This window comes from Bufo gargarizans, chromosome 8 (genome assembly GCF_014858855.1).
Source record: "Bufo gargarizans isolate SCDJY-AF-19 chromosome 8, ASM1485885v1, whole genome shotgun sequence".
Lineage (NCBI taxonomy): Eukaryota > Metazoa > Chordata > Amphibia > Anura > Bufonidae > Bufo > Bufo gargarizans.
The window spans coordinates 66,161,185-66,177,709 of NC_058087.1; the positions used below are offsets into that span (position 1 = coordinate 66,161,185).

At 48.0% G+C, this 16,525-nt stretch overlaps 1 protein-coding gene across 2 annotated transcripts in view; it reads left to right on the plus strand.

The window, feature by feature from the left end:
• Positions 1-10,442: 10,442 nt before the first annotated feature.
• The window catches only part of LANCL1 (LanC like 1), a 38,177-nt gene continuing 32,094 nt past the window's right edge, over positions 10,443-16,525 (plus strand). Inside the window, exon 1 of one of the 2 annotated variants that reach the window (XM_044303394.1) lies at positions 10,443-10,532. The gene's annotated coding sequence lies outside the window, so the exon portion shown is untranslated. The remainder of the gene's footprint in view (positions 10,533-16,525) is intronic. The other variant, XM_044303395.1, reaches the window with a different exon arrangement.

Genomic DNA, 16,525 nt, shown 5'->3' on the forward strand with positions numbered 1-16,525 from the left:
TTATAATGCCCATTCTCTCTCTCCAGTCTTCTATACCATGCAGTCCCATGTAAATAACACCAGTCGCCTCCCTAGTCTTCTATATGATACAGTCCCATGTAAATAACCTATTTTCCTTACAGTCTTCTATACCATGCAGTCCCATGTAAATAACTTCACTCCTCTCCCTTCAGTCTTCTATACCATGCAGTCCCATGTAAATAACACCAGTCCTCTCCCTTCAGTCCCTTAAAGTTCTTTATAACATACAGTCCCATGTAAATAACTTAAATTCCTTCCTTCACACCCTCCAACACATAGTCCCATATATATCACACCACTCCTTACCCTCCAGTCTTCTAAAATATCCAGTCCCATGTAAATAACACGTCATCTCCCTCTAATATTCTATAACATACAGTCCCATGTAAAAAACATATTTCTCATAGTCTTCTATAACATACAGTCCTATGTAACTGACGCCCCTCTCCTCCCTTCAGCCCCTCAAACATACAGTCCCAGTTAAATAACATATTTCCCTCCCACTAAGCAGGGAGGAGGTATAATGGGGAGAACCACATCGCCCAGAATTTCTCTGGCACTTACATTCATTCCATGGCATCACAGGTCTCCACTGCTAAATGCTGCCTCTTTCTGCACTGGTCACATGACGGTGACCTCATCACAGGTCCTACCACCACTTCCACTGCTGAACAGATCACATGACTATGATGTAATCGAAGGTCCTTCAGCTATGGAGTGTAGACACAAATGGGCAGCAGATTTGCAGTAAGTGCTAATCAGTCCCCCCCCAAAAAACTCTGCCCCCTCCCAACCTCCACACCAAGGTGCCCAGGTTACCCTGTTGGCAGAGGTAACGAAATGCATCTAATCAGAAGTGCAGAGAGCAGCAAGTGCAATAAAAACATGTTATATACAGATAAGGGTAGTGTAGAAGGTGGGAATAGTTATGTACAGATTATGTACAAATAAGTTAAATATACAGGTGTTTATATTGCTATACAGAGAGCAAATATACAGATGTACTATGGACAAATATACAGATGTGCTGATGCATACATATTGTGACACAGTGAGAAGTTTTGTCTGGGAAAACAGGTATTTTCCTCCAAGCATCTGCTGCTGGGCTGATTTACAACCAGGTGAGGTCAAATACCAGACCGGATTATAAGTGTCGTTCCGGGTTTTGTCAGCACCTGGCTCTGTCCTTAAATAGGCAGCTGATCTCAGAAGCCGTCTTACCAGAGCGAAACCCCCAAAATTGGTGGAGGATGCGTGCCACAAGTACCCCAGAGTCTCTAGATCATTTGTGCCAGGTGGAGGTAGGAGACACTCCGGCGAAGTCTCTGCTGGACTCAGGGAGTATGGTGACCCTAATAAGGGATACCCTGGTGCGGTCCCCTGAGTATACTGGACGGAAAGTTGGAAGTGATGTGCATCCATGGAGACTTAAAAGACTACCCCACCGCGCTGGTGTCTCTAACTACAGCGGCCGGTAGATAGACCCACAAGGTGGCTGTCGCCACAAATCTACATTATGAACTCATAATAGGGAGAAACTTCCCGGCATTGTGGCCTGCTATGAGAGTGACTGATGCCCACGAGACAGGGGTAACCCTAGCAGAGTGGCCCGACTCAGGGGGGAAGAACAGAACCCTGGGAACCTGAGACCGAAGGGCCTGCGGTAGGGGTGTCCGCCACTTCGGTGCAAGAGGGGGAGACAACCCCGCTAAGTGTGATAGTGGGAGACGTGGAGGACTTGCCGCTGGGTCCTGAATTGACAGACCTCAATTTCTCTGGGGATAATTTTGCTACGCCCAACGTCGGGACCCAACCCTATCCCACGTCTGGGAAAAATGTGTAAATAGTAGATGGTGAACTACAACAACCTGGGGCAGAGTCCGTGTTTCCACGTTTTGTGGTTCATCAGGATATGTTGCATCGAGAAAACCAACTATGGGGTGAGCCTATTGAACAGTTGGTGGTCCCCAAGGCTTTTCGCAAGCATGTGTTAGATCCAGCCCGCCAACACGTCCTCGGGGGTCACCTTGGGCTGCAGAAAACTCAGGATCATATTCTACAGCGGTTTTACTGGCCCAGCATTTTCAAAGAAGTGGAAGACTTTTGTAAGTCTTGCCATACCTGCCAGAAAACTAGCCCCAGCCACATTTCCATAGTCCCCTAGTACCTCTCCCGATTATTGAAGTACCGTTTGACCAAATAGCTATGGATCTCATAGGCCCAGTACCGAAGTCCGCCAGAGGGCATCAACACATCTTAGTCATTCTAGACTATGCCACTTGGTACCCGGAGGTAGTGCCACTGCGACATACCTAGGCCAAAATTATAGCTAAGGAATTAATGGAGATGTTTTCCCGAGTAGGACTACCTAAAGAGGTTCTGACTGACCAAGGGACCCCTTTTATGTCCAAGGTGATGAGGGAACTCTGCAAGTTGCTGCACATAAAAAGCTACGGACGTCCGTTTACCATCTGCAAACAGCTGTTCTGGTAGAAAGGTTTAACCAAACATTAAAAAATATGTTGAAAAGGACGGTGGCTAAAGATGGGAAGGACTAGGACCTCCTTCTGCCTTATCTCATGTTCGCAGTACGAGAGGTACCCCGGGCCTCTACTGGGTACTCTCCCTTCGAACTGCCTTATGGCAGACACCCTCGCGGTCTCTTGGACGTGGCCAAACAACAACAACTCACTCCACATAAAAGTGTAATTTAGTATGTTACGCAGATGCAAGATTGGATAGATGCAGTGTTGCCTCTTGTTAGGAAACATATGGAGGCAGCTCAGCAAGCCCAGAGTCGGGTCTTTAATCGTCAGGCTCGGGTCCGGATCTTTAACCCGGGTGATCAGGTTTTGGTTCTGGTGCCGACCGTAGACAGTAAGTTCCTGGCAGGGGCCCTACAAGGTACTCAAGAAAATTGGAGATGCAAACTACAAGATACACCAGCCAGGGCGGCGAAAGCCAGAGCAGGTTTACCATGTGAATTTACTCAAATCGTGGAAAGATAGGGAAACCTGTACTGAAGACAGGGTTTTCTAGATGAAGAGGTACCAGCCCCTCTGCCTGATGCAAGAGAGGCAGCTGCCACAGTAAAAATTGCCGACAGCCTCTCCTCTAAACAGATTCAGGAGGCCAGGGAGTTCGTTAGTCAGAACACGGATGTGTTCTCGGAACTCCCTGGATGTACTTCCATTACCCAGCGTGACATTGTCACTGAGACAAAAGTCTGATTAAAACTATACCAGGTGCCCGAGGCTCTGCGACAAGCCATATAGGCAGAGGTGCAGCTAGACGTCATTGAGGAGTCAAAAAGTGAGTGGGCCAGTCCTATAGTATTAATACCCAAGCTGGACGGGACATTGCAGTTTTGTAACGACTTTTGAAAACCTAATGAGGTTTCCAAATTCGATGCGTATCCCATGCCCCGGGTGGATGAACTCATCGAGATGTTAGGACAAGCCCGGTATTTTTCTGTTTTGGACCTCACAAAAGGGTACTGGCAGGTGCCCTTAATGGAGGCTGCCAAAGAGAAAACTGCCTTTATCACACCTGAGGGGCTGTATCAATATAAGGTCTTACCCTTTGGTCTGCATGGCACCCCCTCCACTTTTCAGCGACTAATGGACGATATTGTCATCCACAGTACCAACTGGGAAAGTCATCTACCCAAAGTGCAGGCTGTAGTGGACTCCCTTTGGAAATCTGGCCTAACCGCTAACCCCAAAAAAATGTGCGATAGAATTATAAGAGACTAAGTACCTGGGGTATGTCATTGGGCGCGGCGTCATCAAACCCCAAGTGAACAAAATAGAGGCAATAAGGAATTGGCCCAGACCTGTCACCACTAGGCAAATAAAGTCATTCCCGGGAATGGTGGGCTATTACATGAGGCTTGTTCCCCACTTTGCTATTCTAGTCGCGCCATTGACAGGGCTCTTGAAGGGATGAAAATCAGTGATGATACACTGGGATGATCGGGCGGAAGAGGCTTTCTCCGGTTTGAAGTCGGTCCTGTGCGGGTCCCCGGGTTTTGGTGATGCTCGACTTCAAAGGGGAGTTTATAGTACAGACTGATGCCTCTTAAGTAGGCCTCGGTGCTGTACTGTCTCAGGAAGTCAACAGGGAGGAGCATCTCGTTGTCTTCCTAAGTTGTAAGCTCACCCTAGTCGAGACCCAGTATAGTATAGTGGAGAGAGAGTGCTTGGTTATCAAGTGGGCACAAGAATCTCTCTGCTATTATTTATTGGGGAGAAAATTCCACCTGGTGACCAACCACTTCCCTCTCAAGTGGATGAGCCAGGCCAAGGACAAAAATGCCCGGGTCACCCGATGGTTTCTCTCCCTACAAAACTTTACGTTTTCGGTGGAACACAAGGCAGGCCGTTACAGGGAAAAGCGGATGCCCTGTCCCTGGTACACTGTTTGGCGTGTGTTCACCCCCTTAGGGTTTGGACAAAGGGGGGTGGCATGTGACACAGTGAGAGGTTTGGTCTGGGAAAACAGGTATTTTCCTCCCAGCATGTGCTCCTGGGCTGATTTACAGCCAGGTAAGGTCAAATACCGGACCGGATTTTAAATGTCGGTCCTGGTTTTGGCAGCACGTGGCTGTCCTTAAATAGGCAGCTGGGCTTAGAAGCCATGTCTCTGTGTTGGGATCTGGGAGCCTTGTGTCTGGATGAAGGCTTGCTACCTGTTTGGTGTGAAAACAGGTTGGTGCTGCTATCAGCAAGGACTCTTTGAGGCAGAATTGCCGCATGGTGTGAATTACCACCAACATCGCAAGGTGACTTTTTGTTTGAATATAGCCTCATGCACACATCCGTGGAACATGGACTGTGTAATACCAGCCTAGATTTCTTCTCAGTGCAGGAGCGCACGGCGTCATTGCTTGCTATGACACCGTGTGCTTCCTGCTGCCAACGCAGTACAGTGATACACTCATATGATCTATACCAGTGTATTACCGTACTGCGGGGGCAGCAGGAAGCGCATGGCGTCATAGCAACCAATGACGCCGTGCGCTCCTGCACTGAGAAGAAATCCAGGCCGGTATCACATGGTCCGTGTTCCACGGACGTGTGCATGAGGCTTATGACTGCTTGTTTTGTCACTTGCCTAAAGTGTGAATAAAACACTGAACTGTTTGATCCAAAGAACTTCTTGTTGCCTCTATACTGCGTCCGCTAATCCTGTCTACCAGAGCGAGTCCCCACACACTGTAATATACATCAGTAGGGGTTTGTTTTTGCCTCTTAAAAAGATAGATATGACTACATCTATCTATATTGTATATGTGGGACTTATGGACTTTGCTCCTCTCACCAGTAAGAGATTCCTCCATTTAAATGTATTTCAGTGTGTGATCACGTGATATGTACAATAGAAGGACATTAATATGGCTTTGTGCATTGTGAGATGCCGGTGTTAGCGTCATGTGTTGCTAGGCAGTGCCGACCCAACACTGACATCTCCATCACGCCCCCTGCTCTCACGTGACATGCTCCGGCTACCCCGCGCTCCCGAAAGTAATACTGGTGATGTCAGCGATAGTGATGGTCAGGTCGCAGTGTTCACCAGCGAACACATGCGGACTGCCATCTTTAGTAAGGTAGACTCACCCGTCCAGCGATGCACAGGTAAGCCCTTACCTGTGCCGGTCTGAAATCAAATGCAGTCACCGGGAGCAGGCAGTTCCAATAACAGCCCAATGAAGGCCCCCGGCGGCTGTTCTCGGAACTGCCTGCTCCCTGTAACTGCATTTGATTTCAGACCGTCTCCCGGTACAGGCACAGGTAAGGGCTTACCTGTGCATCGCCGGAAGGGTGAGTCTACCTTACTAAAGATGGCAGTCCGCTGGCGAACACTGCGAACTGACCATCACTGGTCAGCGGGCAACCCAGAACTTGCAGGTGAGGAGCGATTCTCCCGGTGCAAGGATTTTTGCCAATACAAGCAAAGCTACATTTTGCCCCCCCCCCCCCCCCCCCAGAACTCGGTGGAAGTCATGTATAAAGAAAGAGTTGATGTAACATGGAGAGGGTGATGTGACATGGATGGGAGAAATATGACATGGAGGGGTGAGAAATGTGATATGGAGGGGGTGATATGACATGGGTGGGATGAGAAATGTGACACGGAGGGGGTGATGTGACATGGGGGGGGGGTGACAAGGGGGGGGGGATGTAAAAAGGGGGAGAAATGTGACAAATCACTGGCCTGACATGTGACATAGCTGCGGCCACCGATTGGCTGAGTGGGAAAGGTCCTCAAACTTGTTGGGAGCCCAGAGAGAAGACACCAGGAACCCCCCCCCCCCCCCCCCCCACACACACACACACTTTGGCTTGGTGTCTCTGCACCCTAAGGCAGCCGCTTGGTCTGCCTTATTATAGTGCCGGGCCTGCTTGGTGGTGGTAGAGCTATCTATCGGCCCTCCCTCAGTGTAAATAGCGACTTCGGATGTAACAATAGTGATCACTAATAGCCCCTCTGTATTTTTCCTATTTTGGTCCCACGTTCCCTGATGAGACGTTGGAACTTATTCTATTAACATTTTAGATCTTTTTTTTTAGTTATTTTGACTTGTAGTTGTTTTGAAACAGATAGGGTCTAGATCAGGGGTGCACAACGTTTCCTGGTTGGGGGCCACATTGCCAGACTGAACCAATGACGAGGGCCGAAATTAAAATTTAAAGGTGTATTAACAACTGAAATATTGTACTTATGGCATATTAAACACACATTATATAACATTAATGTCTAGTTACACTTCCAGGACTCCCATCTAATGGGAGAAATACATGAAAAATACATGTGAGCAGCCACAAGACATAGGCATACATGTCTGTTACTAGATGGTTGGGGGCCGCACAGAATGGTATCAAGGGCCGCATGTGGCCCCCGGGCCGCAGGTTGTGCACCCCTGGTCTAGATAGATACATTATCCAACCCCCTCCCCCAAACAGGGATTGATTGATAATAGGGTAAGGTTCCGGATGGGGCTGCCCTTGTCATAGCGATGACTCCGTATTAGGAGGTCATTGGGTCAAAAAAGACCTGACATGGCAAAATAGGGACAGAATACACGAATTGTATCATCTCTCATTCCCCCTCCCCTTCCTATTGTTAAGGAAATTACCCAGCTTTTCTGAAAGTGGATATAAAATTCATAAGATGTTTTTCATTTTCTCTGTATATGTGATATAATGTGGTGACATTTGAAAAGAACAAGCTAAGCTAAAAAAAAACTATAGAAGTGAACTGTGTGTGTTAAGATAAGATAACATTTGTACTACTCCTGGGATATTTTGCCTCTCTTGCTTAAAATCTAAACCCATTAGTTAACACATTTTTGTAAAAGTGAAACTTGAAAAATAACTAACCAATCAATAGATGGATTCAAAAGCCATTATTGACATGTCTGTAAACCAATCATGTTTTACTTTGAGGGGTTACACCCTTTGAGGCTACTTTCACACTAGCGTTCGGGCGGATCCGTTCTGAACGGATCCGCTCATAATAATGCAGACGGAGGCTCCGTTCAGAACGGATCCGTCTGCATTATTTTTAGCATAGAACAGCTAAGTGTGAAAATAGCCTAGTACGGATCCGTCCAGACTTTCAATGTAAAGTCAATGGGGCACGGATCCGCTTGAAGATTGAGCCACATTGTGGCATCTTCAAACGGATCCGTCCCCATTGACTTACATTGAAAGTCTGGACGGATCCGCACGCCTCCGAACGGCCAGGCGGACACCCAAACGCTGCAAGCAGCGTTCAGCTGTCCGCCTGTCCGTGCGGAGGCGAGCGGAGCGGAGGCTGAACGCCGCCAGACTGATGCAGTCTGAGCGGATCCGCCTCCATTCAGACTGCATCAGGGCTGGACGGCTGCGTTCGGGTCCGCTCGTGAGCTCCTTCAAACGGAGCTCACGAGCGGACCAGCGAACGCTAGTGTGAAAGCAGCCTGAACTGTGTATAAATAAGGCTAGGTCTACACGACGACATTTGTCGCGCGACATTTTGTTGCACCAATGTCGCGCAACAATTTTTATAATGGCAGTCTATGGTGTCGCACTGCAACATGCGACATGCTGCGACTGCGACAGTCGCAGAAAATCCATTCAAGATGGATTTTTCTGCGACTTTCGCGTCGCAGTCGCAACATGTCGCATGTTGCAGTGCGACACCATAGACTGCCATTATAAAAATTGTCGCGCGACATTAGTGCAACAAAATGTTGCGCGACATCCTACAGGTATCAGCCTACAGCCGGGCATTGTGGGAGTTGTAGTTTTACAACAGCTGGAGAGACGCAGGTTGAGCATGCCTGTCATAGATCAATATAATGCTATGCGAGCCTATTGGTGCTATCTAGGTCAGGACAGGAGCTCTCGCAGACACACTCTGAGTTCAACGCATTGAGCTTGCTCGTGTGAAACTAGCCCTAAAGGGAATCTGTCATCAGCATTTCACGTTTGTAACCCTTCCCATAGCTTTCTAGCATCCTTACAATTAATAAAAACGTTACCTTTACCATCAATCCTGGACTTATAAAACCGGCAAAAAACATCTTTGTAGCATATGCAAATGAGGGCTCGTAAAGTGCCCAGGGGCGGCGTTACCCTCGTAGGTGCCCTGCTAGCTCAGCCTTTTCTTCGCTTCCCCCCCGCCCCTTCCTTTTCCTCTGACCGCCTATCTACTAACTTGTTGTTTCGCCGAGATACCGCGCCTGCGCACTCAGTCCGTTGGCCGGCGCATGCGCACTGCGATGCCCATTCCTTGTACGGCATCACAGTAATTAATGCGCATGCCCGATGGACCGCCTCCTTTGTTGTGTTTTCACACCGTTAGCCGGCGCATTCACAATAGTTACTGTGATGCCGTACAAGGACTGGGCATCGCAGTGCGCATGCGCCAGCCTGAGTGCAAAGGCGCAGGATCTCGGCAAAACAACAAGTTAGTAGATAGGCGGTCGGAGGGAAGGAAGAAAAGGCTGAGCTAGCAGGGCACCTACGAGGGTAACGCCGCCCCTGGGCACTTGCGAGCCCTCATTTACATATGTTACAAAGATGTTTTTTTTGACGGTTTTATAAGTCCAGGATTGATGGTAAAGGTAACGTTTTTATTAACTGTAAGGATGCTAGAAAGCTATGGGAAGGGTTACAAACGTGAAATGCTGATGACAGATTCCCTTTAAAAGATAAAAATATTTATCCCATATGGCAAACGGTGAATCGGGGAAAAAAAAAGTCTAAATGGCCGATTTGTCAGTTTTTGGTCACTTCACCTCCCACAAAAAAAAAAATAATAAAAAGTCATACACACGGTATCAATGAAAAGTGCAGCTCGCCCCCCGCAAAAAATGAGCCCTCACAAAGCTCTGCACACATAAAAATAAAAAAGTTATAGAGGTAAGAATATGGTAATACAACGAAAAACATTTTTTCAGTATTAAAACACAAGAAATATTAATGAATGAGAGAATGAAAGTAACAGGTACATTTTAACGCATAGGAAAAAATGAAAAACGAAACCATTAGACCTCTTTCAAACGGGCGTGTGCGCCCCGTTGCCTTATTGCAGACCGCATTTGCGGATCCGCAATACACGGGTGTCGTTCCGTGGGCATTCCGCATCACGGATGCGGACCCATTCACTTGAATAAGTCCCCAAATCCGGAGATGCGGAATGGAAGCATGGAACGGAACCCTACGGAGTGCTTCCGTGGGGATTCGTCCCGTACTTCCGTTCTGCGAAAAGATAGAACATGCCCTATCTTTTTGCGGAACGGCCGGATTGAGGACCCAGTCAAATGAATGGGTCCGCGATCCGCTGTGGCTGCCCCACGGACTGTGTTCGTGCATTCGGGCCGCAGCACGACCACGGGGTGCACACGCCCGTGTGAAAGAGGCCTAAAGCTGTGGTGGAATTTTTTTTTTTTTTTATGATTCCACCCCATTTGGAATTTGTTTCCAACCTGCGGCTCTCCAGCGGTTGTAAAACTACAACTCCCACCATGCCCTGCTGTAAGCTGATAGCTGTAGACAGACTGGGCATGCTGGGAGTTGTAGTTTTACAACAGCTGGAGAGCCGCAGGTTGGCCATCCCTGCACTAGATTGTATGCAATCATAGATGGTGGCATTAGAAAGCACAACTTGTCTTGCAAAAAAAATAATCCCTCATATGGCCGTGTGAACGGAAGAATAAAACAAGCTATGGCTTGAAAAATTCCCTGTGTCCTGCTGCCATCAGCTTTTGTCTCTCTCCCAAACATGCACGCTCAGCTGAGACAGGTGTGTTGTATGAGACATAGGGAGAGACCGGCACAGTCCATACGGTCCATGGAGCGGCGCCCCCGGGCAGTCTGTCTCTACACTGAACTCCACCGTTCGGCTGGGGGGCGGAGACGCAGCGTGGACGTCACAGGGGGGCGGGACTTGAGGCAGCAGTCGCTCCGGATCCTTGTTTGCAGGTTGTGCTTCCTGTGGTCATTTCGCCTCTTGTGTCTGCGGTAAGGTACTGCGCATGCTCTGTACGGTGCCTGTACCGGGCTCTGCTCGCTGTGCACGCTTGCTGCGCGGTTTAGCGATTCAGTCTTTGTAACGGCGGCTGCGGAGGCGCGTGGGCCTGTGCACGGCCATACGGTGGCGGAGCAGGCTCTTATTGTTTCTGTAGGGCCCCGCTCTGTGAGACGCAGCTGTGTTCTCCTCCTGCGTCATTGTGTGCGGTATATGGGGGGTGGGAGCGGCATTGTCCTAGGCACTGTGTGTGTATATATATCGGGGCAATGCCAGGCTGGCCCAATTCACACGTTCTCCCTCATGGGTTGTATTTCACCAGCAGACTATTCTGCCGATGTGAAAACCGAAACACGGGGTCATTTGCTACCCATCCCCCCCGGGTAGTCTCTGCCTTTGTGCAGAGGATTCGCATAATGTATGTGCTGCTAGGAGGGTGTGTGCCCCCCCCCCCCCCCATCTGATATCCCGAGGATAGTGCATCAGAATCTGGGGTGCAAGGAAAAAAGTTCTGTGTGGATTTACGTGCGTTTCCGCAGCATATCCGCAATACCTAACAGCGTTTTTTTGCGCACATTTGATGCAGTGTTGCTGCCCGCAAACATAATTGACGCGTTATTAAATTTAAAAAAAAGCACAGCAGGTCAATGTCTGCTCAGGGGAAAAAAAAGTGTGCGTGAGATTGGTGTAATTTCATACACTTTGCTGGTACGGTACTACGCTGCGTTTTTTTTTTTTTTTGATCCTCTGACGGATCTCAATAGCGGAATTGAAAACGCTAGTGTGAAAATAGCCTTAAAGGGGTTATGCCATCATAGACAATAGGGGCCTATCGCTAGGATACGCCCCCATTGTCTTATAGGTGCAGATCCCACCGCTCGCTCTGCTATTTCAGTCGGCCCCATAGAAATGAATGGGGGCGGTGGCCGCGCATGCGCGGTGCGCTCCCATTCACTTCAATGGGAGAGGCGGTTAGCTGTGCCTGGTGGTGGACGGACCCCGGGAAACCCGCCACAACTTTCCCTGGCTCCGTTCTCCTTGTAGGTGCGGGTCCCAGCGGTGGGATCCGCACCTATCAGACAATGGGGGCATATCCTAGTGATATGCCCCCATTGTCTTAGATGGGATAAACCCTTTAAAGAGGACCTTTCACCACTCCTGACATGTCTGTTTTAATATTTTCATGCATTCCCCATGTAATACCAATTCTGGAGCATCTATTCTTATGTCTGTATTTTGTGCCATTCCTTTATTATTTCTACTAGAAGTTATGAATACATTGCTAGTAGCCTGCAGTTAGGGTACAGAGGGGTGTTACCAGTTGGAGGTGTGTCCCTGCACAGTCTGAAAATGGCAGCACTGACTGGATAGAATGAGACCCTGGAGGTCTGGACTATTATATTTAAAGAGGACCTTTCACCGATCCTGACATTGTGAACTAAGAATACAGACATGTAGAGCGGTGCCCGGGGATCTCACTGCACTTACTATTATCCCCGGGCGCCGCTCCGTTCTCCTGCTATGCCCTCCGGTATCTCCGCTCACAAAGTTATAGTAGGCGGAGTCTGCCCTTGTTCTTCTGTAGCGCTGGCCAATCGCATCGCAGAGCTCACAGCCTGGGAGGAAATAACCTCCCAGGCTGTGAGCTCTGCGCTGCGATTGGCCAGCGCTAGAGCAGAACAAGGGCAGACTCCGCCTACCATAACTTAGTGACTGAAATCTCTGCCTACTATAACTTAGTGAGCGGAGATACCGGAGGGCATAGCGGGAGAACGGAGCGGCGCCCGGGGATAATAGTAAGTGCAGTGAGATATATTTAGGGAGGAGGGGGGAGCAGGATCCTGGCGGTCTGGGCCATTATATTTAGGGAGGAGGGGGGAGCAGGATCCTGGCGGTCTGGGCCATTATATTTAGGGAGGAGGTGGGTGCAGGATCCTGGCGGTCTGGGCCATTATATTTAGGGAGGAGGGGGGAGCAGGATCCTGGCGGTCTGGGCCATTATATTTAGGGAGGAGGGGGGAGCAGGATCCTGGCGGTCTGGGCCATTATATTTAGGGAGGAGGGGGGAGCAGGATCCTGGCGGTCTGGGCCGATATATTTAGGGAGGAGGGGGGAGCAGGATCCTGGCGGTCTGGGCCATTATATTTAGGGAGGAGGGGGGAGCAGGATCCTGGCGGTCTGGGCCATTATATTTAGGGAGGAGGGGGGAGCAGGATCCTGGAGGTCTGGGCCATTATATTTAGGGAGGAGGGGGGAGCAGGATCCTGGAGGTCTGGGCCATTATATTTAGGGAGGAGGGGGGAGCAGGATCCTGGAGGTCTGGGCCATTATATTAAGGGAGGAGGGGGAGCAGGATCCTGGAGGTCTGGGCCATTATATTTGGGGAGGAGGGGGAAGCAGGAACCTGGAGGTCTGGGCCATTATATATGGGGAGTAGGGGGAAGCAGGAACCTGGAGGTCTGGACCATTATATAGGCAGGAGGGGGAGCAGGACACTTGATGTCTGGACCATTATATCTGGGGACTGGCGGTGGGAGATCGTTTTTTCTTTTACATTGCAGTAAATGGGAGATGGATGGAAACCAAAGACAATTTATTTAAAAAAAGAAATTATTCACAAAAATGTATGCATTTTTTTCTTAAAAAAACTGACGCAAACATATTGAAACGTATGCACATCCGTCTAATGTATATGTAAAAAAGGATAGACAACCACAAAATTGCATACGCTTGTATAAGTTTTTTTACTGGGCCGGCACCCCAATAGAAATGCTTATTCTTTTTAGCAGCTGCGGACAAGAATAGGACATGTTCTATTTTTTTGGGCCGGCACCCCAATAGAGTCCGTGGATCCGCAAAACACACACGGACGTGTAAATGGACCCTAATACAGGAACAATAAATGTTATCCCTTGACTAGGGCTGAAACGATTATTCAAATAACTTGATTAAATCGAGTCAAAAAATTCATCGATGCAGTTTCCCTGCATCGAGTAATCGTTTACATCACATGATCACGGAGCGGGAGTGAAATTAAGCGTCTCACTCACCGCTTCCATGTCCTCCGGAGGCCAGAGAGGCAGGACTGAGCCGGCCGGCACAGCGGGGGGAGGAGGGAGTCTCTCCCTCCCCACTGTGCGCGGCTGCCGCTGAACACCAATGAGGACAGAGTAGGAGGAGGAGGGGAGGGACTGTGGCCACTGCGCCACCAATGAATGTGCCGGCCATATCCCGCAGGGAATCAGACTACGGAATATAACTTTTCAAACGTTTAGTCCTCTTTTCAAATAATGCCAGATTTTCCATTAGCAATATGCATCTTTGCTAATAGAACATTAAACATTATGGAGGCGCTTAATACTATATATTCCCACAATATGTGAATTTTTATCTATATACCGATATAAGTACCGTATATACTCGAGTATAAGCCGACCCGAATATAAGCCGAGGCCCCTAATTTTACCCCCAAAAAATGGGAAAAATTATTGACTCGAGTATAAGACTAGGGTGGGAAATGCGGAGGACGCGCTGTTATGGGGTGGATCTGTGGAGGACACTTATGGGGGACCTGTGGATGGCACTGTTATGGGGTGGATCTGTGGATGGCACTGTTATAGGGGATGTGTGCTATGACACATAGGGCCATGGGGCGGGGGGGGGGGCAGCATAAGACATATAGCATCTTATGCTGGTCCCCCTCATGGCCCTGTGTGTCCTAGACTGCACACATAACTGGCTTTGTGTGTAACGTATTTTACTAAAACAAGCTCTCTCCTATTGATAACATGGCTGCCTCTGTACTCACTGTCACGATGGCACTGCAGCGAGCGGCCCGGCCGGCGCGTGACTGATGTCACTTAGTAACGCTCCGCCCACTTCAGGAAGCAGGAGCATTACTAAGTGACGTCAGTCACGCGCAGGCCGGGCCGCTCGCTGCAGTGCCATCGTGACAGTGAGTACAGAGGCAGCCATGTTATCAATAGGAGAGAGAGAGTGCTGGGAGCTGACCGGAGCAGCTGTAAAGGTAAGTAACAGCTTCTCCGGCCCCCAACATGTCATGGTCTGTATTATGGCAATGTAAGTTGCCAAAATACAGACCTAGACTCGAGTTTAAGACGAGGGGGCGTTTTGAGCACAAAAATAGGTGCCAAAAAGCTTGTCTTATACTCGAGTATATACGGTATGTTATTAATATCACAAGCAAAAAATATAACATACGGGACCAGTTCTCAGGAGTTCTCTAGTAGTCAAAATATAATTCAAGTTTCTTCTGGTATATCTCTTTTATGATCCGCTTCCTTTATGGATATTTTCTTTTTTGTGAGGACCCTGTTCCTTGAGATGATTTGATGGTCTGATCCCCCTATGTTCCTCCCTAGCAGAACTTATCCTCCCTGATATCTTACGTTACCTCCTCCTGGATTATGATCTCCCAATCAATTGAGGAGGGTGTAACGTATGTTAATACTACTATGATGTCATCTTAACCCTTGATATGCTAAATGGGATGTTGTCCATCTGTTGCACTGCAGGTGAATATCACAACTCTATACATTAATTCTAAATACCTAATAATACGTTCACATGACCTTCTTAACCTCTCCAATACACATCAGTGATGAGGGTTTCTTCCTGACATTTTTCATTACCCTTAATCTAGACATGTTGGGGGTCACTATCCTCTACTGTCTTTTTAAATTCATGATAATGGACAATGGGCCGTCTTACTTGGCATCCGGGTTTATATATTTAACTTGTCCATATGGATGACTAATAACATTCAGCTCTCCTCATGAAATCCAATTAGTAGGAAGACAACTTCAATACTTTCTAGACCTTCTAAGGCTATATTCAGTCAGTGAGATACACACGGCATAAAATATATATTCTAAATGACACTTACATGGTAATATATATATAGACACCCACATAAATTACACATTATATAAATCATTGGTTAAGATATGTTGCAAATCTAAATATTTTATTTACAGATGCCTAGGTAGGCAAATAAACCTATCTTGGCCCAAGTCAAATTTAATATATCACTTTTATTCGATATGCGTTAAAACCTAAATAAGGACATAGAACGTTATGGTACCGTGCATTGAAACAAAAAAGTAAATAGGATATTAAAACCACAGCCACCAAACCACTGTTGTTGACATTGGCTTAGTAACTTAGGAGAAAGGGAAAAAGATAAAGGTGAAGACAGGAGGAGGGGGGGGGGAACGTGCACAATCCCTACCCCTGAATACGTGAGGGGGACTTAATTGCCCTCCCACGTTAACACTTTATAACTGCAGTAAGATCTATTTGCCTTGCTTGCACATCTGCTACATATGTGTACTGGTGTGCGACCTGTACCATCAGCACACCCAGGCAGATATAGATGCTGTCTATCTCCTGCCTATTAATCCAAACGTGGATGACACTATTATTTCTCCTAAAGCTACCAACTACTATCTATGGTGAGCCTGTAATCCATCCGGACTACTTATGGAAGCTACACAGTAGAGAGGTGACCGCACATTAAAACCTAACTCTGCCCCCCTAGGGTGTTTAATTAACCTTGCCCTAGTCTGGTCCTATAGCTATTTAGTTAAATCTAAATATACCACAAAGAAATATATAGAATATAATTATGAATACATGAATGGGACTTCACACACCAAATGTTTCCCATAAGGCATGACTTCCTTAACCCCTTACCGACTGCCATACGGCTATATACGTGCTAGCTGCACATACCCCGTGCAGCTAGCACGTGTATAGACGTCATGGCAGCTCTTTAATCCAAGAGCTGCAAAACGCTTGGATTAAAGCTTCTGCTCCTGCACTGTTGCTGTCCTGGACAGCATACAGTGCAGTAATGTCGGCAATCGATCCGATTGGTTAGTCTATGCAGACTAACCAATCAGATTGCGGCAGTGTAAAAGTGTCTGTTCCAGGCTCTGATCTGCTCTCTGCAGATCAGAGCCTG